At 40.9% G+C, this 25117-nt stretch overlaps 1 non-coding gene across 1 annotated transcript; it reads right to left on the bottom strand.

Annotated features, from left to right (window-relative positions):
- Window positions 1-734: 734 nt before the first annotated feature.
- On the bottom strand, window positions 735-841 carry LOC133827785 (small nucleolar RNA R71). The gene has a single exon (XR_009890436.1). It is a non-coding gene; the product is annotated as a small nucleolar RNA R71 (small nucleolar RNA).
- Window positions 842-25117: the final 24276 nt, after the last annotated feature.

Below are 25117 nucleotides of genomic sequence, written 5' to 3'. Positions count from 1 at the left end.
ATTGTGACTGTGTGCACTTGCATAGCTGTTAAATTTCACAAGTTTTTGGCACCATTGCCGAGGATTGAAAATTATCAATATCAGAGTAATTAATTTTATTTCTAATTTGGTTGTTCTTTGTATTGTTTCTAACTTTTTTTGTGTGCAATCCCTTTCCATTTCTTAGGTGATATTGCTATATGCGTAGCAGAAGAGGAATAGACAGCCTTATTCCTATTAATCATGAGATAGAGAAAGTGTGCAGACAAAACCGTAGAAACAAGAGAGTAACTCATCAAACTGTGGTTATGGAAAATCCTCAGAACAATGATGGGTTGAATGCAATGGTGCCAGAAGTGGTGCTAAGACAAGCTCAAAATCCCCCTGTAAGAAGCTTACGGGATTATGTACTCCCAACTATTACGGGAGTGCAAACTTGTATAAGACTGTCGGCTGTGGAGGCTAATAACTTTGAGATTAAGTCAGCAATTTTACAAATGCTTCAATCCACAATGCAATTTGGTGGACTAGCCTCAAAAGATCCTCATATGCATATAGCTAATTTTCTGGAGCTATGTGCAACATTCAAATATAATGGGGTGAGAGATGATGCGATCAGGTTGAGGCTATTCCCATTCTCTTTGTGGGATCGAGCCAAAAGTTGGTTAAGCTCCCTTCAATCCAATTCTATTACTACTTGGGAGAAGTTGGCGCAGAAGTTTCTTGCAAAGTTCTTCCCTCTATCATTGGCTGCTAAATTAAGAGAGAATATCAATAATTTCTATCAGCTAGATGGTGAATCTTTGTATGACTCTTGGGAGAGGTTCAAGGAGTTGCTGAGAAAATGTCCCCATCACGGCATTGAAAAGCAGATGTTGGTCCACAACTTTTACAATGGAATGTGCAGTACTACTCACACTATAATTGATGTCGCAACTGTAGGGGCATTTATGAGTAAAAGTGTCAGTGAGGGATATGAGTTGTTGGAAGATATGGATACAAACAATCATCAATGGTCCGATGAGCGTACAACTAGTAACAAAAAGGTAGTTGGGGCTCATGAATTAGATGCAATCACTGCCTTGACTGCTCAAGTTGCTTCCTTAACAAAACAGTTGCACAGAATACTATGTCTGCTAATGTCATTCAAATGCCAATATGTTGTGGAATTTGTGGGGGTCCACACTCTTTCGATCAATGCCCTTCAGGTGACCCTAATAATAACATTCCTATGGACCAAGCTCAGGTTCAAGCAGTGGGAAATTTTCAGAGGCCTTTCAACAACCCATTCTCCAACACTTACAATCTTGGTTGGAGAAATCACCCAAATTTCTCATGGAGAAACAATCAAGGCCAACAGCCATAGTTTTAGGGCCAATACCAGCAGAATATGTCACAACATCCTGTGAATCAAGCTTCATCTTCACAATAGCCCAGACCACAGGATCAACCAGAAAATCCCAATGAATTGCAAGCAGCTTTGTTGACCCTCACTAATACTCAGATGCAATTCATGACTGAGATCAGGTCCTCCATTCGAAACCTTGAGACACAAGTGGGACAGTTGGCAAGTATGTTGAATAACAGACCTCAGAGGAATTTCTAGCAATACGGTGGTGAATCCTAAGGAACAATGCAGACCATCACTTTGAGAAGTGGTAAGCAAGTTGAACAATCTATGCCTCATTCATCTGTTGAGAAGAATGAAGAGTTGGGTGAGACGTCTGGTTCAAAGAGTGAGAAGATTATTGAAGACCGTTTTACTACAGAGAAAGCAGTACCAACTGTTGTTGTTGATCCCCCAGTTAGAATCCCATACCCTCAAAGGCTTAGGAAAATGTCTCTTGATAAACTATTTTCCAAGTTCTTAGAGGTGTTCAAAAAGTTGCACATCAACATTCCCTTTGCTGAGGCTTTAGAGAAAATGCCCAGTTATGTGAAGTTCATGAAGGAAATTCTATCTAAGAAGAGGAAGATGGAATACTATGAGACTGTAGCGTTGATTAAAGAGTTTAGTGCCATACTTTAAAGGAAGCTTCCCCAAAAGTTGAGAGATCCAGGGAGCTTCACCATTCCTTGTACTATTGGGAATTTTGACTGCAAGCAGGCTTTGTGTAATTTAGGGGCGAGTATTAATTTGATGCCCTTATCTCTTTTTCGAAGTCTTGGGTTGGGTGAAGCTAGGCCCACAATAGTTACCTTACAATTGGCAGATCGTTCAGTGAAGCATCCATGGGTATTATTGAAGATGTGTTGGTGAAAGTGGATAAATTTATTTTTCATGCTGACTTTATAGTTCTTGACATGGAAGAGGATACCGATGTGCCAATAATTCTGAGAAGGCCATTCTTAGCCACTGGGCAGACGCTTATTGATGTTTAGAAGGGTGAGTTGAGACTTAGAGTTCAAGGTGAAGAGGTGGTCTTCAATGTGTTCAAGGAAATGTCATATCCTAGATCAAGTGACTATTGTTTTTCTATTGATGTGATTGAGGGGGTTGTTTCTGTAAAGAATTTGAGCACTAATGCTCTGGAGGTGGCGCTAATACAATGTTAAGAGGAAAATAGTGATGATGTTGAGGTGATGGAATATGTGAGATGGATGAACTCTTATGGGCCATTTTATAGAAAGAAATATGAAGAGTTGGGTCAAGTTCTTGAAAGACATTTGCCACCTATAGAGAAACCACCAGTTTTAGAATCGAAGACTTTGCCAGATCATCTCTGTTACATTTATCTAGGTGAGAGTGAGACTTTACCGGTGATTGTCACTAGTTTTCTATCTGATGTGGTGGTAGAAAAGTTATTGAGAGTCTTGAGGGCTCACAAGCTAGTTATTGGGTGGACATTTGCAGATATTAGAGGGATCATTCCTTCTACAGTTGTTGACGGCAGAAACTCGTCAACAATACATGGATGGAAAAGTCAAAGCTTGTTATGAAAATTGCGTGGATAGAACTTAGGAAAAACTTAAGAATGGGAGACGCAGAACTACAATGGAGGATAATCTCATATATTGCTCTTTTTTCTCTGTCTACAATGAATTTTTCCAACCCCGCCATTTGAGGGGATGAAGCCTATTTATAGATGGGCTATAATGTCCTCTGATACAAGGTGGTCCCAAAGGACAAGTTCGTACGTTGGTACTCTATCAGAGTAGTGGTGCATGGTGTAGAGGAATGGAGGGTCGTGGTGTCGGTTGTAGGTACACGGTCAGAGATAGGCAGATCATGCTAACACTCTTCGTACGAATCCGTACCACCACTACTTGTCTGATACAGATGTCAGGGTCACGCCTCTATCCTCTTCATGGTCATACATTCTGCACCCATACACATACAGGTACCTTGTACCTAATGGTTATTCTCGCATCTCCAAGACATGTATTTGCTCCAAGCTATTCCACATTCTACTAGGTGTGGGAAATCTTATGAATTATCATGAATGATATACTCAGTCGTCTACATCATTATTGGCTTAACACCAAATAATTTTTGGGTCTCTCTTAGTGTTCTTGGTACGCCCATTCAATAAGTTTTAGACTCCATACATTGAGAGAAGCTAAGGTGCGGGGGTACGTAGGTGCGCACAGGAAGCCAAGCAAGGCCCTCGCATAGCAAGGGCCATATCTAGGGGCACCCTTATTCGAGTGCTTAGGTGCGCATGGGAGGCCTGTCAAGGACCTCGCATAGCGAGGGTGGCCTATAGGTGTACCCGTATGTGGGCGGCTGCTAGGACCCTCGCATAGCGAGGCCATACAAGAAGTTGAATGCCGATGTCCCTTGCTAAAGCCCTTGCATAGCGAGGCCATACATGAAGCCGTATGCGGATGACCCTTGCTAAAGCTCTCCTTTCATGCCTAGAGGTTCGATGCGTGACACCCATGCTAGTTAAACCTTGTGCATGGATCACCTCGATGCCCTCCTTACACCATTCACATGTCTCGGTTTTGCGACACACAAGTGTGACAGACTTAGAGCGGTGAGTTGGGCCTCACGTAGCGAGGCCCTTGCATATAAAGGGGCATGGCAGGCCGCGAGGGAGTACATATGCACACCTAAGGCAAGTTGGATCTCGCATAGAGATCCCATTGCCCCTCCGATGCTCACGCCCATATGCGCCTTACGCACTTGGTCACCGTGGGGGCTTGGACATGTGGGCCTCATATTGCGAGACCCCTTTCTTCCATGGTCCTACAACTTCATCGACGGATGATTCAAGGGAAATTATCTCGTATTCATAATAGTGATGCATAAGATCCGCCTGGAAGATGAAAGCAAACCTTTAATTGAAGCTCAGAGGAGGGTGAATCCCACTATGAAGGAGGTGGTGAGAAAAGAAATCCTAAAGTGGTTAGATGTCAGGGTGTTGTACCCTATTTCTGACAGTGCATGGGGGAGCCCAATGCAAGTAGTGCCAAAGAAATGTGGGATGACTGTGGTAACAAATGAAAAGAATGAATTGATTCCATTAAGAACAGTGATGAGATTGAGGATTTGCATCGATTACCGCAAGTTGAATAAGGTAACAAGGAAAGACCATTTTACCTTGCCTTTCTTGGATCAAATGCTTGATAGACTAGCAGGCCATAACTACTACTACTTCTTGGATGGGTATTTTGGGTACCATCAGATCGCCATTGCACTAGAAGACCAAAAGAATACCATATTCACGTGTCCCATTTGCCTTCCGAAGAATACCATTCAAGCTATGTAATGCTCCTGGTACTTTCCAACGATGTATGATGGTCATTTTCTCTGATATGGTTGTGAGAACTATCGAGATTTTCATGGATGACTTTTCAGTGTTTGGATCGTCATTTGATGAGTGTTTGAAGCATATGGAAGCAGTGTTGCAGCAGTGTGAAGAATCCAATCTAGTTCTGAACTGGGAGAAATGTCATTTTATGGTAAAATAGGAGAGTGTTATTGGCCATAAGATCTCTAGTAGAGGCATTGAGGTGGACCGAGCAAAAATCTCCCTTATTGAAAATCTACCACCGCCTGTGTCAGTTAAGGGGGTTCGAAGTTTTCTGAGGCATGCTGGGTTTTACAGATGGTTCATTAAGGACTTTTCGAAGATTTTGAAGCCTCTTTCTACTTTGTTGATGAACGGTGTTGCCTTTAATTTCAATAAAGAATGCCTAACTGCTTTTAAGGTACTTAAGGAGAAGTTGATCTCAACACCGATAATTGTTGGTCCAAACTGGGATCTTCCATTTGAACTGATGTGCGACGTAAGCGATTATGCGGTAGGAGAAATTTTGGGCCAACAAATTGATAAGGTATTTCAGTCTATTTATTATGCTAGTCGGACTCTTAATGAAGCACAATTAAATTATGCCACAACAAAGAAAGAGCTTCTAACTATTGTTTATGCTTTTGATAAATCTAGACCGTACCTTATTGGCAGCAAAGTAATAGTGTACACTGACCATTATGCCATCAAGTATTTGATGACCAAGAAATATTTCAAGCCCCGTCTCATTAGATGGGTTTTACTGCTGCAAGATTTTGACATGGAGATTCATGATAAAAAGGGCACAAAAAATTCGGTAGTAGACCATTTTTCAAGACTTGAGGTGGAAGAGAGTCATAATGACAAGGGAGTGAAAATAAATTATCACTTCCCTGATGAGCAATTATTTGGGGTAAGCGATACTTCTATAGTGCCTTGGTACGTTGACTATGTGAATTTCTTGGTAGCAAAAGTTGTGCCTCCTGAGAATTCAAGGCAACAGTTGAAGAAATTTTACTTAGAGGTGAAGCACTACTATTGGGAGGAACCTATTCTCTATAGGCATTGTGTAGATCAAGTTATTTGTCGGTGTGTGCCTGAGGATGAAATGCACTCAATAGTCATCCATTATCACACTTTGCAATGTGATGGGCAATTTGGAGCATCAAGAACAGCAACGAAGATATTGCAAAGTAGGTTCTATTGGCCAAGTCTATTTAAAGATGCCAATTCTTTTGTAAAAGCTTGTGATCATTGCCAATGTACTGGAAACATGTCGAGGAGGATTGAAATGCCACTTAATGTGATCTTCGAGGATGAGCTCTTCAATGTTTGGGACATTGACTTCATGGGCCTTTTCCCATCATCATTTAACAACCATTTCATTCTATTAGCAGTGGACTATGTGTCTAAATGAGTTGAGGCAGCTGCAACGAAAGAAAATCATGGTAAAACGGTCATGAATTTTATGCATAAGAATATTTTGACAAGGTTTGGTACTCCCCGAGCTCTCATTAGCGATGAAGGGAGTCATTTCTGTAATAAGCAACTTGATGTTTTACTTGCTCGCTATGGAGTCTATCATCGTACTGCACTGCCTTATCACCCCCAATCAAATGGTCAAGCTGAGATCTCAAATAGGGAGGTGAAGAGTATTCTTGAAAAGATGGTGGATAGTGCTAGAAAGAACTGGTCTAAAAAACTAGATGATGCACTTTAGGCCTATAGGACGGCACTCAAAACTCCCTTTGGGATTTCACCCTATAGGTTAGTCTTTGAGAAGGCATGTCTGTAATGCCCCAAAATCCCTGATGCGGTTTAATGGCTGGATTAGTAGGCCGAGAGGGCCATAATTGTTTAATTATTCCATTAAGTGATTATATGCATGTGTTATGTTAATTATACTATAATATGATGTTAAATGCATGCATGTGGGTCCACATTTGACTGTTAGGGTGTTTTAGTAATTTGGCCCGTTGAGGGCATATTTGTGTATTTTGGTGCATATTGTGAGTTATGGATGAGATCACATTATTATGGGGATATATTTAAGCTATTCGGCATAAGACGGTCCTATATTGCAAATTAGTCGTTTTATCATAACGAGGTCAATTATTGGGAAATTGGATAATGGGAATGGTTATTTGATGATAGATTGGGAGTTATTGAGTTCAGGAGGAAATTTTGGAAGTTTTGACTATTTTGTCCTAGGGGATGTTTTTGGGACCCCGAGCATTAGGTTTTATTTGAGGTTACTTAAGCCTGAAGTAGTCTGTCAGAAAGAAATCGTACGTTAAAAACACTTTTTCTCTCTCCCGTTAACCTTTGTGACATTCGTGGAAATTTTGAAGAAACCTTGAGTTCTAGGAGTCAGAATCAAGCGAGGATTGAGGCATAGCAATCCTAGGAAAGATTGGAAGCTTCTTGACCAAAGGATTTAACGAGAAACAACCCAATCAAAGGTAATCTAAGTTTTAAGTTTTGAGTTTTTAGAGTTTCTAAGCTCTGAATTGGATTTTGTGTATCGATGAGTTTTTGATTTGTTTGAGCCTTAGGATTTGATGATTTTGGATCATTGGGAAGTTTGGGAACTTTGATTTTTGGATTTGGAGATGTTTAGGTATGTTTTTGGAAGGTTTAAAATGGAGAAAAACGAGGTTATGACAGGTTTCCCAGGTACGGTCGCGGCCCTGTTCTTGGGTGCTGCGGCCCAAGCTTGAAGAAGAAGGAGATGGGTTTTGTGTGTGCTGAGGGCCGCGGAACTGGGTATAGGGCACCGCAGCGCTTGCTCCTGGTGTGCCTGGGGGTCACGACTCATGAAGGGTTTTGAGGCCAATTGTGTGTTTTGATCATGGGAACTTAGTTTTAGGCCTCGGGATCATTCCTACTACCCGGATTAGTGGGATTCGATGTCCCGGAGGCTAGATCTTGGTTCGAGAACCTTTGTTATTCATTTTATTGATGTTTTCCTATATTTGGTTATGACTAGGTGACCGCTAAAGGACTCAAAGTCAGATCGTTCTCAAGGGTCGTTCTTTTATTCATTCTCGCTTGAATCAGAGGTAAGAAAACTGCACCCTATATGTGACATGCAGGGTTATTGTAGAGGCATGTTGGTTGTTAAATGTGGACATTGATTGCATATTAAATGCGTAGAAAATCTTGTTTACTTGTGTATGGCACTGACTAGTTGTATTACTGACCTGAGAGTCAGAAACGGCATAAGCGTCATGAACACAGGGCCGATAAAAGATTAGATCTAATCGATATCAGCATTGAATGACTCTAGGAGCATTAATGCTGGACTGACCCTAAGGTCAATGAAAATTATAAGCGCTTGACTAGTCTAAGATTAGTTACTCAGAGCCAGGGCCAAAGGCCTAGGTGACAACTTGTCACATGACTAGGGAGCGGAATCCCATGGTTGTGACTCTATGGTCACGATGTAGGTTATGTTGGTGACTAGTTCATCAAGCACCTATCCTGTTTAAGCTAGTGAAAGGATCACTTATTTGTAAAGCCCCGGTGACCCTATCGTCACGTGGCTAATGGAAACAGAACCCATCTTAGTGACATTTGCGACTGTCACTCCTCTTTTTTGGACTGAAAGTCCTGAATGATTATTATGGTCATTGTTGATATTATATTCATGTTGTATTGAGTTTTCTTGCTGGGATTTGGCTCATGGGTGCTATGTGGTGCAGGTAAAGGGAAAGAAAACTCACCCAGCCTTGAGTGGAGAGCTTAGGTGGTGTTGTGTACATATGCGGCCGCTTGACCACAATGGCCAAGGTGTTCTCAGGGGACCTAGGGGGTTTACCCTATTTTTGTCGCTTAGGTCAGCGGGTTGTAAATTTGAACTGTAATGACCATTTTGAGTTTTAAATAACTTGTAAATGTTTTGATGGGCCCATGAACAGTTTTATGTTTTAAATAAAATATATCCTTTCCTTTTGATTGGTTTTCCACCTTAACCTATTAATAACACCTAGAAGCACGTTTTTAACCAAAGAACTCGGGTATTGAGTTAAATTCACAGTTCATCATTCACCGTAACGGTCTTGGGGTAACTAGGGCATTACAACTTGGTATCAGAGCGTGCCAAGGTTAGGGTTCCTGTAGACTGGTTGGGCATGTACACTCACCACTGAAGTCAAGCTCGACTCACGGTTTGGTAACTATTTATGTAGTTATATGTACAACTGCTTAAATATAGTATAAATGCTTTACCTGTATACATGAGACACCATGTTAAACTTGTGCCCTGAATATTACATCTTCAGCAACCGTGTGCTAAATAGTACTGAAATTGCTGGAACATACTTATTAGTATTGTTGATTGTGAATTGTTATGTTATACATGCTAAGTGCTAAATGCTATAATCATGTATCTATTTGCATATAATTGTATGACTGTGGAATATGATAATTGTCTGTTTTTTCTTGGACCGTAAGGCGGCAAGAGGTTTAGTTATCACTACCTGACTAGTCGTATTGACTATTGTTTCAGCAAGGTATAAGCTAATAAGAATGAATCCAGGGAAGACAGATACATCAGCTGGCCAGAGTGATCAAGGTCAGAATAATAATAGTCAGGGTCAAGAGAATGACCATGGATGGATTCCACAGCCAGCTCCTGCAAACTGGCAACAGTTAATTAGTGATCTGCATGCTACAATGTTGAGATAGGAGAAGAACTCTACCTCCTGAGACAATAGCAAGCACCTGCAGTGGCCAGTGTATCAGAGGAACATCCTGTGTCGATGCCAGCAGCTAAGTAGTTGCCTGAGGTTGGTAATAAATGGGAGCCTCTCTATGAAAGGTTCAGGAAGTAGCAACCTCCAGTTTTTAAAGGCAGTGCAGATCCTACCAAGGCAGAACAGTGGATGAGTATGATTACCACCATCCTGGACTTCATGAGGGTGACTGGTAATGAGAGGGTGGCTTGTGCCACTTATATGTTTCGAGAGGATGACCGAATTTGGTGGGAGGTTATTACCCAGACCAGAAACGTTAATGCCCTGAGCTGGGAAGAGTTTCAGACTCTATTTAACAAGAAATATTATAATGATGCGATCAGGGCGGCAAAGGTTGAGGAGTTCATCAGGTTACTTCGGGAGGTTTGTCAGCGACTGAGTATGCCTTGAAGTTTGAACGATTGGCAAAGTTTGCCATGGAGCTGGTGCCCACTGATAGGACCAGGAGGGAGAGATTTCTCCAGGGGCTACAGCCCAGATTAGTCAGTGATGTTCGTATTACCACTGTGGCTGGGGTTACTACCTATGCACAGGTGGTTGAGAAGGCACTCTTAGTTGAGAGTGTAGAGAACAAGATCTGGCGGGATAGTGCAGCTAGAAAGGAGTTCAGGAGGACAGTTCCTCTATTTGTGGGTTCAAGTAGGGGTGGAGGCCCCAGTGAGCAGAATAGGAAGGTTCCTTACACCTTCCTAGTTCCAGGTCCTGATAGGCGGCCCCGTGGTGTTTCAATGGGTCGTCCAGGTGGTAATGAAGCCTGGAAGTCTTATCCTGAATGCCCTAGATGCAAGAGGCATCACTTGGGAGAGTGTAGGGCAAGGTCTTGCTTCTAATGTGGAGCAGTGGGTCATCTTAAGAAGGACTGCCCTAAGGCAAGAAGAGAAGAACCCAGAAAGTAGACAGCTTGGCCCCAGTTCGAGTGTTCGCATTGACATAAGCAAAAGCTGGGGCTTCTCCCTCAGTAGTTACAGGTCAACTTCTTAGTGCTGGAACCCCTTGTAATGTGTTGATTGATTCTGTTGCTACACATTCTTTTGTTGCTAGTATAATTATTGATAGACTGTGTAGACCCTGTGATTTTTATGTTGTGGGGTTTGGAACTTTGTTACCCACTGGAGAGTTAGTGGTATTCAAGAGACGGGTCAAATCTTTGCCAATGACAGTGGAGGGCAGAGAGTTATTAGTGGATTTGATAGAGTTAGTTATGACTAACTTCGACATGATATTGTGTATGGATTGGTTGGTAAAGTATGGGGCAACCATTGATTGCAGAAGGAAGATGGTCACCTTTGAGCCTGAAGGTGAGGCTCCTTTTATGTTTGTTGGTACTGTGCATGGATCTCGCATACTTATGATTTCTGTATTAAGGGCTAGAGATCTTATGCAAGAAGGTTGCATTGGGTTTTTAGCCAGTGTGATTGATACCACTCTGGTCGTGCCAGTGAGACCAGAAGAGACCAGACTTGTTTGTGAATTCTTGGATGTATTTCCAGAAGAACTGTCAGGGTTTCCACCACACAGAGAGATAGAGTTCATGATAAACTGACACCAGGGATGGAGCCAATGTCTAGAGCACCTTACAGAATGGCCCCAACTGAGTTAAAAGAATTGAAAGTACAGTTGCAAGAGCTGTTGGATTTGGGTTTTATCAGACCTAGTGTCTCACCTTGGGGTGCGCCAGTTCTGTTTGTGAAAAAGAAAGATGGTTCTTTGAGGATGTGCATTGATTATAGAGAACTGAATAAGTTGACAATCAAGAACAAATATCATTTGCCAAGGATAGATGATCTGTTTGATCAGATGCAAGGTAAGACGGTATTCTCAAAGATCGACCTTCGTTCTGGTTATCATTAGTTGAGGGTCAAGGAGGGAGACATACTTAAGACTACTTTTCGTACCAGGTATGGGCATTATGAGTTCTTAGTCATGTCTTTTGGATTGACTAATGCCCCAGCTGCATTTTTGGATCTGATGAACAAAGTGTTTAAGGATTATCTGGATCAATTTGTGATCGTCTTCATCGATGATATCTTGGTTTATTCTCAATCTGAATCAAAGCATGAGCAGTATCTGAGGTTGGTTCTACAGAGATTGAGGGAACACAGATTGTTTACAAAGTTCAAGAAATGTGAATTATGGTTATCTCAGGTATCTTTTCTTGGGCACATTTTCAGTAAGGAGGGGATTAAGGTAAATCCAGCAAATATTGAAGCGGTCAAAGATTAGCCAAGGCCAAAGAATGCTTCTGAGGTTAGAAGTTTCCATGGATTGGTAGGTTACTATAGGCGTTTCGTGGAAGGGTTCTCAAAGATTGCTACTGCATTGACTGAGCTGACACACAAGAGTCAGAAATTTGTGTGGTCAGATAAATGTGAGAACAGCTTCCAGGAACTGAAACAGAGATTGATTACAGCTCTGATTCTGAGTCTTCCAACAGATCAAGAGAAGTTTGTGATTTATTGTGATGCTTCTCATCAGGGTTTAGGCTGTGTTCTGATGCAGTCAGAGAAAGTAATTGCTTATGCTTCACGTCAGTTGAAGGAGTATGAAAAGAGATATCCCACTCATGATTTAGAGTTGGCAGCTGTGGTCTTTGTTTTAAAGATATGGAGGCATTATCTTTATGGGGAGAAGTGTGAGATCTATACAGACCACAAGAGCTTGAAATACTTCTTCACGCAGAAAGACTTGAATATGAGACAAAGGCGTTGGCTGGAGTAAGTAAAAAATTATGATTGTGAGATCTTGTATCATCCAGGAAAAGCCAACGTGGTAGCTGATGCTTTAAGTCGGAAGGGTCCGGGGCAGATCTATAGTGTGAGACTGATAGCCAGAGAGTTAATTGATGATATGACCAAAGCTGGTATAGAGTTGCTGGTGGGCCAGTTGGCCAATATTACGCTACAATCTACACTGTTGGAGAGAATCAAGGAGGGTCAGTTGAGTGATCCACAACTGATCAAGATCAAAGAGGATATTTTGGCTGGAGCATCCAAAGATTATACAGTGTCTGATTTGGGCTTGTCGAGGTACAAGGGGCAGTTATGTGTTCTGTTAGACACTGCTTTGAGGCAAGAGATTCTGAATGAATCTCATACTACACCTTACTCTTTACATCCAGGCACCACGAAGATGTATTAGGATGTGAGATTGTTGTATTGGTGACCGGGGATGAAGAGGGATGTAGTAGAGTATGTGGCTAAGTGCTTGACATGTCAACAGGTTAAGGCTGAGCATCAGAGGCCAGCAGGGCTATTGCAGCCTCTGGATAACCCAGAGTGGAAGTGGGAGGACATCACAATGGATTTCGTGGTGGGATTACCCAAGACTGTTGGTCAGGATGATTCTATTTGGGTGATAGTGGATCTCTACACCAAGTCAACTCACTTCTTGCCAGTGAGGCTACATATACAGTTGATCAGTATGCAGATCTCTATGTGAGAGAGATCGTGCACCTCCATGGAGCACCAAGGTCGATTGTGTCAGATCGGGACCCCACTTTTACTTCCAAGTTCTGGGGAAGTTTACAGAAGGCTATGGGAACACAGTTGAAGTTCAGTACTGCTTATCATCCTCAGACAGATGGGCAATCTGAGAGGACAATCCAACTATTGGAAGACATGTTGCGAGCATGTGTGCTGGACTTTGGTGGATCTTGGAGTAAGTATCTACCTTTGATAGAGTTTTCCTACAACAACAGTTATCAGTCTACCATTGGAGCTGCACCTTATGAGATGTTGTATGGTAGGAAGTGTAGATCTCCCATTCATTGGGATGAGACAAGTGAAAGGAGATACTTGGGACATGAGGCAGTTCAGAGGACCAGTGAGGCCATTGAGAAGATTAGAGCTCGAATGCTCGCTTCTCAGAGTAGACAGAAGAGCTATGCAGATCCCAAGCGCAGGAATGTGGAGTTCTAGGTGGGAGACTATGTCCTCCTTAGAGTCTCGCCATGGAAAAGGGTGAGAAGGTTTGGGAAGAAGGGAAAGCTGAGCCCTAGATTCGTAGGTCCATTTGAAATTCTGGAGAGGATTGGTCAGGTGGCTTACAGGTTGGCCTTGCCACCGGCGTTGTTAGTCGTGCATAACGTGTTTCACGTTTCAGCTCTTCAGAGATATGTATCTGATGTGAATCATATTTTGAGTTATGAAGATCTGGAGCTTGAGGCAGATCTCCCTTTTGAGGAGCAGCCAGTCCAGATACTTGACAGAAAGGAAAAGGTCCTCAGGAATAAGACGATACCTTTGGTTAAGGTACTGTGGAGGAACAGCAAGGTCGAGGAAGCGGCCTAGGAGCTGGAATCAGATATACAGAGTCAGTATCCTGAGTTATTCAGGTAAATTTCGAGGACGAAATTTCTATAAGGAGGGGATAGTTGTAATGCCCTGAAATCCCTAATGTCGTTTAATGGCTGGATTAGTAGGCCGAGAGGGCAATAATTGTTTAATTATGCCATTAAGTGATTATATGCATGTTTATGTTAATTATATTATAATATGATGTTAAATGCATGCATGTGGGCCCACATTTGACTTTTAGGGTATTTTGGTAATTTGGCCCGTTGAGGGCATATTTGTGCATTTTGGTGCATATTGTGAGTTATGGATGAGATTTCATTATTATGGGGATATATTCGAGCTATTCGGCATGAGACGGTCCTATATTGCAAATTAGCGGTTTTATCATAACAGGGTCAATTATTGTGAAATTGGATAATGGGAATGGTTATTTGATGATAGATTGGGAGTTATTGAGATCAGAAGGAAATTCTGGAAGTTTTGACTATTTTGTCCCCGGGGATGTTTTTGGGACCCCAAGCATTAGTTTTTATTTGAGGTTACTTAAGTCTAAAGTAGTCTATCAGAAAGAAACCGTACGTCAAAAACACTTTTTCTCTCTCTCGTTAACCTTTGTGAGATTCGTGGCAATTTTGAAGAAACCTTGAGTTCTAGGAATCGGAATCAAGTGAGGATCTAGGCATAACGATCCTAGGAAAGATTAGAAGCTTCTTGACCGAAGGATTTAACGAGAAACATCCCAATCAAAGGTAATCTAAGTTTTAAGTTTTGGGTTTTTAGAATTTCTAAGCTCTGAATTGGATTTTGTGTATCGATGAGATTTTGATTCGTTTGAGCCTTGGGATTTGATGATTTTGGATCATTGGGAAGTTTGGGAACTTTGATTTTTGGATTTGGAGATGTTTAGGTATGTTTTTAGAAGGTTTAAAATGGAGAAAAATGAGGTTATGGCAGGTTTCCCAAGTGGGTCCGCGACCCTGTTCTTGGGCGTCGCGGCCCAAGCTCGAAGAAGAAGGAGATGGGTTTTGTATGTGCTGGGGGCCGTGGCACTAGGTATAGGGCGCTGCGGCGCTTGCTCCTGGTGTGGCTGGGGGCCACGGCTCAAGCTTCTAGGGTCGCTGCTCATGAAGGGTTTTGAGGCCAATTGGGTGTTTTGATCATGGGAACTTAGTTTTAGGCCTCGGGATCGTTCCTACTACCCGGATTAGTGGGATTCGATGTCCCGGAGGCTAGATCTTGGTTCGGGAACCTTTGTTATTTATTTTATTGATGGTGTCCCATATTTTGTTATGACTAGGTGACCGCTAAAGGACTAAAAGTCAGATCGTTCTCAAGGGATGTTCTTTTATTCATTCTCGCTCGAATCAGAGGTAAGAAAACTGCACCCTATATGTGACATGTAGGGTTATTGTAGAGGCATGTTGGTTGTTAAATGTGGACATTGATTGCATATTAAATTCTTAGCAAAGCTTGCTTACTTGTGTATGGCACTGACTAGTCAGGGTCGGCATTGGTCGCGTATTACTTACCTGAGAGTCAGAAACGGCATAAGCCTCATGAACGTAGGGCCGATAAAAGATTTGATCTAATCGATATCAGCATTGAATGAATCTAGGAGCATTAATGCTGGACTGACCCTAAGGTCGATGAAAATTATTAGTGCTTGACTAGGCTAAGACTAGTTACTCAGAGCCAGTGCCAAAGGCCTAGGTGACAGCTTGTCACATGGCTAGGGAGCAGAATCCCATGGTTGTGACTCTATGGTCATGAGGTAGGTTATGTTGGTGACTAGTTCATCAAGCACCTATCGTGTTTAAGCTAGTGAAAGGATCACTTATTTGTAAAGCCCCGGTGATCCTATCGTCACATGGCTAATGGGAACAGAACCCATCTTAGTGACTTTTGCGACTGTCACTCCTCTTTTTTGGACTGAAAATCCTGAATGATTATTATGGTCATTGTTGATATTATATTCATGTTGTATTGAGTTTTCTTGCTGGGCTTTGGCTCATGGGTGCTATGTGGTGTAGGTAAAGGGAAAGAAAAGCTCACCTAGCCTTGAGTGGAGAGCTTAGGTGGTGATGTGTACATATGCGGCCGCTTGACCACCACGGCCAAGGTGTTCTCAGGGGAACTAGGGGGTTTACCCTATTTTTGCCGCTTAGGTCGTCGGATTGTAAATTTAAACTGTAATGACCATTTTGAGTTGTAAATAACTTGTAAATGTTTTGATGGGCCCAGGAACTATTTTATGTTTTAAATAAAATATATCCTTTCCTTTTGATTGGTTTTCCACCTTAACCTGTTAATAATACCTAGAAGCACATTTTTAACCAAAGAACTCGGGCAGCGAGTTAAATTCACGGTTCATCGTTCACCTTAACGGTCTTGGGGTAACTAGGGCGTTACAATGTCACTTGCATGTTGAGCTGGAGCACAAGGCTTATTGGGCTATGAGAAAGCTGAATCTTGATGAGAAGGCTTCTGGATAGAATAGGCTACTTTAACTAAATGAGCTTGATGAATTCTGTAATGAAGCCTATGAGAATGCCAAGATCTACAAGGAGCGCACCAAGGCATGGCACGATAAAACTTGATCAGAAAAGAGTTTCAACCCAGGCAATAGTTACTTTTATTTAACTCAAGGTTGAGACTATTTTCTAGCAAGTTGAAATCAAGGTGGTTTGGCCCTTATATTGTTTTGAAAGTTTTTCCTTATGGATCGGTGGAAGTGCAAGGCAAGAATGGCACGCCATTCAAAGTGAACAGTCAAAGGCTGAAACCATATTTGGGTGGTCTTATTGACCAAGCCAAGTCAGTGATCCTCTTGAAGCCCATCTGAAGAGGAGTTCAGCGTCCGGCTAAATGACGTTAACGACAGCGCCTTTGGGAGGCATCTCATATTTCTTATTTGCTTTCTTTACTTTTTGGTCTAGTTGGAACAATTTTTAATTATAATTTTTGCACTTGTAAATTATGAATTTTTGGATTATTTTTGTAAATATTGAACCGTGGAAAGCATGAAAATTCAAAAAAAAAATAAAAGAAATGCAAGTAAAAAAAATTTATTAAGGGTCACGCCACGGCCTTGTGGTGTCGCGGCAAGGCCCCTTACAAAAACGAATTAGTTCTGCCAATGAGACGCGAGCCGCGGCACAGCTCTACAGGGTCGCGGCGCTCATACCCAGGAATTGTCATAAAAAGGAGGCAGACCATGGCAAAGACAAAGGAGGGTCGCAGCGCTTGAAGCCAAAATTCTCATAAAAAATAGGCAGGCCGCGGCGCTGGAATAGGCGGGTCGCGGCCTGGGTCGCGCTACTGGTTTAAAGAGGAAAAAAACCCTAATTTCTCTCCACTTCACTTTACATATTTGTTTTTCCTCTTCCCCATACCTTCGAATCCACCATTGTCATTGTCAATAATCCATTTTTTTCATTAAATCACCATCTGTAAACCATTTCTCATCTCCAATTTCCTTCATTTGACCTAAAACACCAATTTTCTCCTCCATAAAACCCTATATCTGAAAATTCCTATTAACACCCATGGAAGTATGAAATTGTTGTTCGCAAAGGAAGGAGAGGAGTAAAAAAAAAACAAGGGGTTTCTCACTCGAGTAAGTACAATTTATGAATTTTCTTTGAATTGTCAGTGCTAAGTTGGTAGTTTGTGGATAAATTATGAGTGGGAATTATTGTGGAGCAATTTTGTGGGCTTGTGACTAAAATTGAATGTTGGTGCATTTTTGGATTATTTTGGTGATATTTTGATTTTGGGGAAGTGAGAAAAACAAGGGGAGGTTCTGCCCAATTTTTTATATGAAGTTTGGTGATTGAAATCAGTTGTGAACTTGTGTAATGGGTCCTAAAAGAAATCCTCCAAGAGGTTCTCATTCAAAGAAAGCCTCATCATCCCGAGCCCCACAAACACAGCTACCACCACCACCACCCACTGATTTAAATACCAACAAATTCAAAACTAAGGAGGTTGCAAAATTGTTTAAAGGAATCAGTGGGAAATCAGCTATTCCAAAAAGGGGAATGAAGTATCAAGTGGAACCATACCTAAATGATCTCCCATGTGAGTCAATAAGAGCATAAATTACTAGAAGAAATTGGGATATGTTTTGTAAGCCAATACAGGTGGATAATGCCAACTACTCTCAACTGTATGAGTTTTATGCCAACTTCCCAAGTCAAGATGATGAGCTAAAAGTTTTTGTTTGGGGAAAGGAGGCGCCATCTAACATTGACTCTTTTAACACTTTGCTCCACCTACCTACTATTCCAGCAATTGAGGATGAACACTGGCAGTTTGCTCGTTTTAGCGATGTCGATTATGTAGAGGTGGCAGAGACATTGAGCATGTCAGGGGCTTGATTTAATTATCATGGTGGTGAGCCAAAGCATTTTTTCTAATGGCAATTGAATTGCATTTCCCGTGCTTGGGATTAGTTTGTGAGTGCTCATTTGTTGCCCAACCCTCATTTATCTTTTATTGATCGGGAGAGATGTATGTTGGTTTACGCTATCATGATAGGGAAAACAGTGGATGTGGGACGTGTACTCAGGTATAGCATCAGAAATATCAGTAAGTTCAACACCATCGGTGGCTTGGCGCATGGCACGTTTATAACTCAGTTGTGTGAGACTTATGAGGTGCCAGTGATTGAAGGAGACATCATATGGAAGCCCATGAAACCGATCACTCTGTTTATGGTTCATAGTTTTCCTCCGGCCTCTCTTGAGCCCCCACAACCTGCCCAAGCCCCCAAACGTCTGAGGGGTGGAGAAGATGAGGAGACTGATCCCGTTGGTATAGGTGGAGCTGATGATGCAGGGTCGAGTGGTAGTGCGCCCTATTTGGCTATTGGTGGGCCCATTAATTACCATACTTGTAACGACCCAAAATCATTAATAAGGCTTAAGGGCCTTGATTAGCATGCCGGGAGGGCATAATTGGCATATGTGTGATTAAATGGTTAAAATGCATGATTATGTGGCGTGCAAGATTGATATGATTATGTGATGTGCATGTTTATGAGTATTAGATATGCATGTGGGTCCTTTATAGCTTATAAGGGCATATATGTAATTTTGGCCCGTTAAGGGCATAATTGTGATTGGATGTGATAAATTATTGAAACCGCATTATTATGTGGATATATTTGCAGTATATGGCTCTAGACGGTCCTAGTGAGCGAATTAACAAAATAGTCACAACAGGGTTTAATACCCGACCCGATGGGAGCCTAGGGGTATTTTTGGGAAATTGGAGAATATTTTGGGATTTATTAGATATTGAATAAGTATTAGGTAATTAATGGGACATGATGGGGTTAATTATTTAATAGTAGGAACACTTGAGGAATTAGTGGAAATCGGAAGCGAAAAGACCATATTACCGTTAGGAACATTTTGAAGGTTAATAAGTGTGAGGGGTAAAATAGTCTTTTTAGGGGTGAAGTGATATACATTCTTTGATTCTAGACTTAGCCAGAGAATCACTTTGAATCCTTAGCTCACTTTCATCTCTCTCTCTCTCTCTCTCTCTCTCTCTCTCTCTCTCTCTCTCTCTCTCTCTCTCTCTCTCTCTCTCTCTCTCGTACTAACACTCTCTCTCACTCTCATTGTGCCTTGAAGCTAAGGAGAAAAAGGGCAGAAAACTTAGGCCTTAAGCTGGGATTCTTGAAGGAAATTGAAGGAAAAGGAGAGGCTTGAGCTACTGAAGGACTTAAGTTGGGTTGTACCAATAGAGTGTTGGAGAATTAATGTAACAACCCAAATTCCCTAATGTGGCTTAATGCCTGGATTAGGAGGCCAGGAGGGCCATAACTGATTTATTATGCAATTAAATGATTATATGCATGATTATGTGAGTTATATTATTATATGATGATAAATGCATGCATGTGGGTCCACTTTTCATTATAAGGGTATTTTGGTAATTTGGCCCATTGAGGGCATATTTGTATATTTTTATGCATGTTGGTGATTATGGATGAGATCACATTATTATGTGGATATGTTCGAGCCATTCAGCATGAGACGATCCTAGGATGTAATTTAGCGTTTTTGTCATAGCGGGGTCAATTATTGGGATATTGGATAATGAGAATGATTATTTGATGATATATTGGGAGTTAGTGAGGTCAGGAGGAAATTCTGGGAATTTTGACAATTTAACCCCTGAGGGGCGTTTTCAGGACCCCGAGCATTAGGATTTATTTGAGGTTACTTAAGCTTGAAGTAACCTGTTAGAAGGAAAATACGTTCAAACACTTTTTCTCTTCCTCCCGTTATCCTTTTTACTATTCGTCGCATTTTCGAAGGAAACTTGAGTTTTAGGACTCAGATTCAAGCGAGGATCGAGTTATAGAAATTCTAGGAAAGATTAGAAGCTTATTAACCAGAAGATTTAACGAGAAACAAATCAATCAGAGGTAATCCAAGCTTTAAGTTTTGAGTATTCGAGTTTCTATGTTTTGAATTGGATTTTATGTGTTGATGAGTTTTTGAGTTGTTTGAGCCTCGGGTTTTGATGATTTTAGATCATTGGGATGTTTGGGAACTTTAATTTTGGTATTTGGAAATGTTTGGATAAGTTTTTGGAGTGTTTTAAAAGGGGAAAAACAAAGGTTTTTAGCTAGTTCGTGGTTGGGTCGCGACCCTACTTTAGGGCGCCGCTGCCCAGGCTTGATGAAGAGGATGAGTTGGCTGATGGGAAGGTAGGGTCACGACGCAAGGTGCAAGCAGAGAGGTGGCTGGCGTCTCTGTTTGGGAGGAGGGCTGCAGTTCAGTGGTGTGGGGCCACAACGCTTAAGTGCAGATTGTGCCAAAGTGGTGTTTTAATCGTGGGAACACAAACCTTAGGCCTCGGGATCGTTCCTACTACCCGGTTTAGTAGGACTCGACGTCCCGGGGGCTAGATCTTGGTCTAAGAACCTTTTATTACTCATTTTTATTGATGGGAATTTATATTTGGTTATGACTAGGTGGCTGCTAAGGGACTTAAGGGCCGATCGTTCTCAAGGGTCGTTCTTTTATTATTTCACACTTGAACCAGAGGTAAGAAAACTGCACCCAGTATGTGACATGCATGGTTATTGATGAAGCATGTTGAGTGCTTTATATATTAACATTGATTGCATAGTAAATGCATAGCAGCTTTGCTTATTTGTGTATGGCACTGACCTATGAATCAGGAAATGGCAATGGTGTCAGTAATGATTGTGAAGCTGTGACTTATTAGTCAGGTTCGGCAGTAGTATTGAGCACTAGTCGTATGGTATTGGCTTATGAGTCAATAATGGTATTAGCGTGTTTAACACAAATCGAAAAGATTAGATCTAATCTACATAAGCATGAAATGCTTCACTGACCTTAAGTTCGATGAAAACAAAAGCACTTGTCTAGTCTAAAGGCTAGTTACTTATAGCCAGAGCCAAAAGGCTCAGGTGACCGTAACGTCACATGGCTTAGGGTGCGGAGCCCAAGTTCGTGACTTATTAGTTACTTATCTTATTCAAGTTCGTGACTTATTAGTTACTTATCTGACTCAAGTTCGTGACTTATTAGTTACTTATCTGGTTCAAGTTCGTCACTCCATAGTCACTTATCTGGTTAGGGTATGGAACCCAAGTTCGTGACTTCTTAGTCACTTATCTGATTGGGCGGCAAGCCCCAGCATGATTACTAGAATTATTATTGATATTCACTTATCTTATTGGGCTGTAAGCCAAGTATGATTATTATAATCATTTATTGATATTGTATACATTCAGTAATAAGTTTTCTTGTTGAGCCTTGGCTCACGGGTGCTATGTGGTGCAGGTGAAGGGAAAGAAAAGCTCACCCAGCCTTGAGTGGAGAGCTTAGGTGGCGATGTGTACATATGTGGCCGCTTAACCACCACGGCCAAGGTGTTTCTCAGAGGAACTAGGGGTTAACCCTATTTTTTCCACTTAGGTGGGCGGGTTGTAATTTTTACACTGCAATGACCATTTTGGATTGTAAATAACTTTGTAAACACTTTTATGGGCCCATGTACAGTTTTATGTTTTAAATAAAATATATCCATTCCTTTTGAATCGAGATTTTTCACCTTAGCCTATTAATAACACATAGATGCATGTTTATAACAAAATGACTCGTTTAGCGAGTTAAGCACTGTTTAAAGTCCACAGTAACAATCTTAGAGTAACTAGGGTGTTACAATTAAGCTGTAATTGAGGTAAGTTTCTTATCAAATATCAAGTTAAGAAATTCTGGTGTTTGAGTGAAATTAGACTAGGTTTTCAGGTAATAAATAGGTGGTGATTTGGGACAGGAATTTTAGTATGTATTGTCATGATTTTGTGTTTAATTGGATGATTAAAAGTCTTAGATTCTTAGCTAAACTTGGTTTGGTTGGGAGGTTCTTCTGAGTTGAATTCTGGGAAAAATGGCTGGAAAGGGTTGGAGAAAACCCAGAATTTCTAGGTTCAAAGGGGACGTGCCGCGACCTAGCTCTGGGGCGCTCTCGGGTTGGGGGCGCTCCGCGACCCTAGAGGGCAAGTCGTAGCCCGCCTCCTCTATGGCTTGGGTTCTTAGTCTCTGACTTAGGGGTAAGTCACAACCCTAAGGGCCAAGTTGCAGCCCGCCTAGAGGTTTTTCCCTAGATTGGTTTTTAAGGTTGGTGAGGCTTGGGGGTTCGAACCTAAGTGCTCAAGACAATTTCCCTGAAGACTAGTTTTTGTCTCCTGAGTATTTATTTGGATTAGAAGTTGATAAATACCTATTGACCACTGTGACTAGGTTTATTGCCAAGGCTCGGGACTAAGGATCGTGCTCGGGACCGTTCTATTTTCTCTGCTCTGAATTCAAGGTAAGAAAAATGCACCTTTGAGTGGTTGTAACAAGATTGAGATTCCCAATATTTGAACATGCATACTGTATGGCTAAATGATTGACTTGGCATATGAGAATGAACGACCTAAGAGAGTCGAGCCTGATAATTTGCGCACAGTTTGCAGCTCAGCCACTGTGAACTGGGGTCAGCTACATAAACATTGGGCTCGGCCTAAGCGAGTCGGAGTTAGTGGAGTAAACAGAGGGCGCGGCCTAAGGGCGCTGACCCTGAATATTGTATACTGATTAAATTGTTGAATGTATATGTTTACTGATATTAGTTTGATGTCTATGATTTGTTAATAATTTGGATGACTGTTTTATGATTGAATGATTATCATCACTGATTATGTATTATTGTTATGATTTTCTTGTTGGGCCTTAGCTCACGGGTGCTACGTGGTGCAAGTAAAGGCAAGGGTAAGATGGACCAACCATGAGTTGGAGAGCTCTGGGGGTGATATGTACATTACCAGCTGGTCATCCGCCACGGCCAAGGGAAAGTACAGGGACGAAAGCCTAAAACTTGTAATTTTGCCATTAGAGTGGCCACTAATTGTATATAACTTTTGAGAATTTTGTAGCTTTGTCTCTTAAACCCTGTTTTTGGGATCCCATGTACCAAACATCTATTTTAATGAAAAAATAACTGTTTATGATCAAAATCTTTTAACCCTAACCCGATTGTTGACCTTAGGATCACATTTTCAATTAAATGACCTGATTAGCAAGTTCTACACTATTTTAACTACACGGTGTAACTGTCTTGGTTATCCAAGGCGTTACAATACTCAGCACACGCATAATCGGCTGGATTACATCATTCAACAAAATCAGTATATGATCTAGTCAAATCATGCTCAAAACCAACATTTCAACCAATATATGGAGCAGTGCAGTGAGTGTGAAGCACAACACGTGGATACGCTCAATGCTTTAGTGCAACGGTTGTCGATGAGTGAGGCCGACCAGAATACCTTTATGTATCCCTCATCGTACATGCCCTACAACCCATCCCCTCCACCACCGCCATACTGATGTGGCGGGTGTCCTATTCAGTAAGTTTTCTTTCCTTTTTATTTTTATGAAATATTGGGGATAATGTGTCAATTAAGTCTGGGGGAGGAGATTTACTTTTGTTCAGTGTTTTATTTGTGTATAGTATTTGGTTAGTCTTTTATTTACTATGTTGTTGTGTCTAGGATTGTTACAATGTTGTGTTTGTGTGAATCAAGTTGTCAATGCTAGCCTATGATATGGAAGAAAATGTCATGCAAATTTTTGAAATTTATGATCAATTGAATCTGTGTGCTTTGTTAGACTTCATTGGTAGCTTGTTTCGATCCATGAAAAAAAATGAATGTTTAGCCATGATTGAAAAATTCTTTGCAATTTGAATTTGAATGTATGCATTTTAAAAAATTTGCTTATGGTTTGATGAATGAATGAATCTAGAACTTGCTTGTTTATCATTTGCGGCGAAATCCTAGATGAGATATGCTTAGGAAAGTGATTTAGGAAATTTCTTGGAACATTTGAGCCTTTCAAGCCAACACAAAAGTAATTTTTCATTGTTACCCTTGTTGAGCCTAAAATTATCTTCTTTGTTGTTTGACACCAATTATGAGCCAAATAGATATTTTGTTAGTTTTCATTCCTTTACCAAATTACTATGAGCATATGAATAAATGATAGGGAATGAATTGTAATGGGATGTGATTAGTTTTGTAATTTGGTGTATTTTAATGAAGATTAAAAGTGTTGAGAATTGAAAAAAAAAAAAAAAAGCAAAATAAAATAAATTTGAAAATCCAAGCTACACTCTTGTTATGCTTTCACAAAAGCAAGTTTGGGAGAGTTTAGTTTGATTAAAAAAATGAATGATCAAGTGAAATAAGTGTTTCTCAACCTTTACTTGGGTTTATATGGGGTTTTCTTTGGAAATTGTTTGGATGAATTGTTGATTCGTAAGTTCTTATGCTTATGGTAATTTGGAGCCTAAATGACATATATCTACCCATTGCCTAAGCCTATTGTTATGAGCCTAAAGTCCTAGTGATTCATGAGCATATTTTGTCTACATTAGTGGAGAGTGATGAACAATGCAAGCATATGGATCAAAGGTTTGATGGTGTGATGGTAAGTTTTGACATGCATACATATGATTCAATTGTTGAGTAATTTTTGTGGTTATGGTTGAATAGGCATTTTTGGATTGAATTAGGTTGTTGGTGTGGTTTTACTAAAATTTTAGATTGTTTCTACAAATCGGGATTTTGGATTTTTGCATGAGATTTTCTGAAATTGAGGCTAATTCATTGTTGTTGACTTGATTTGTAAGTTTGTGTCATTTGTGTTTTTTAATTTTCTAGTTTTGTGAGTTTAGTGTGAGTCTTTACTCGAGGGCGAGTAAAGGTTAAGTTTAAGGAAGTTTGTTAAGTCTCATTTTGTATTGTGTTTTG

This window comes from Humulus lupulus, chromosome 3 (assembly GCF_963169125.1).
Source record: "Humulus lupulus chromosome 3, drHumLupu1.1, whole genome shotgun sequence".
Taxonomy (NCBI): Eukaryota; Viridiplantae; Streptophyta; class Magnoliopsida; order Rosales; family Cannabaceae; genus Humulus; species Humulus lupulus.
Note: the sequence above shows the minus strand (reverse complement) of the source record. Positions and strands in the feature narration are given on the sequence as shown.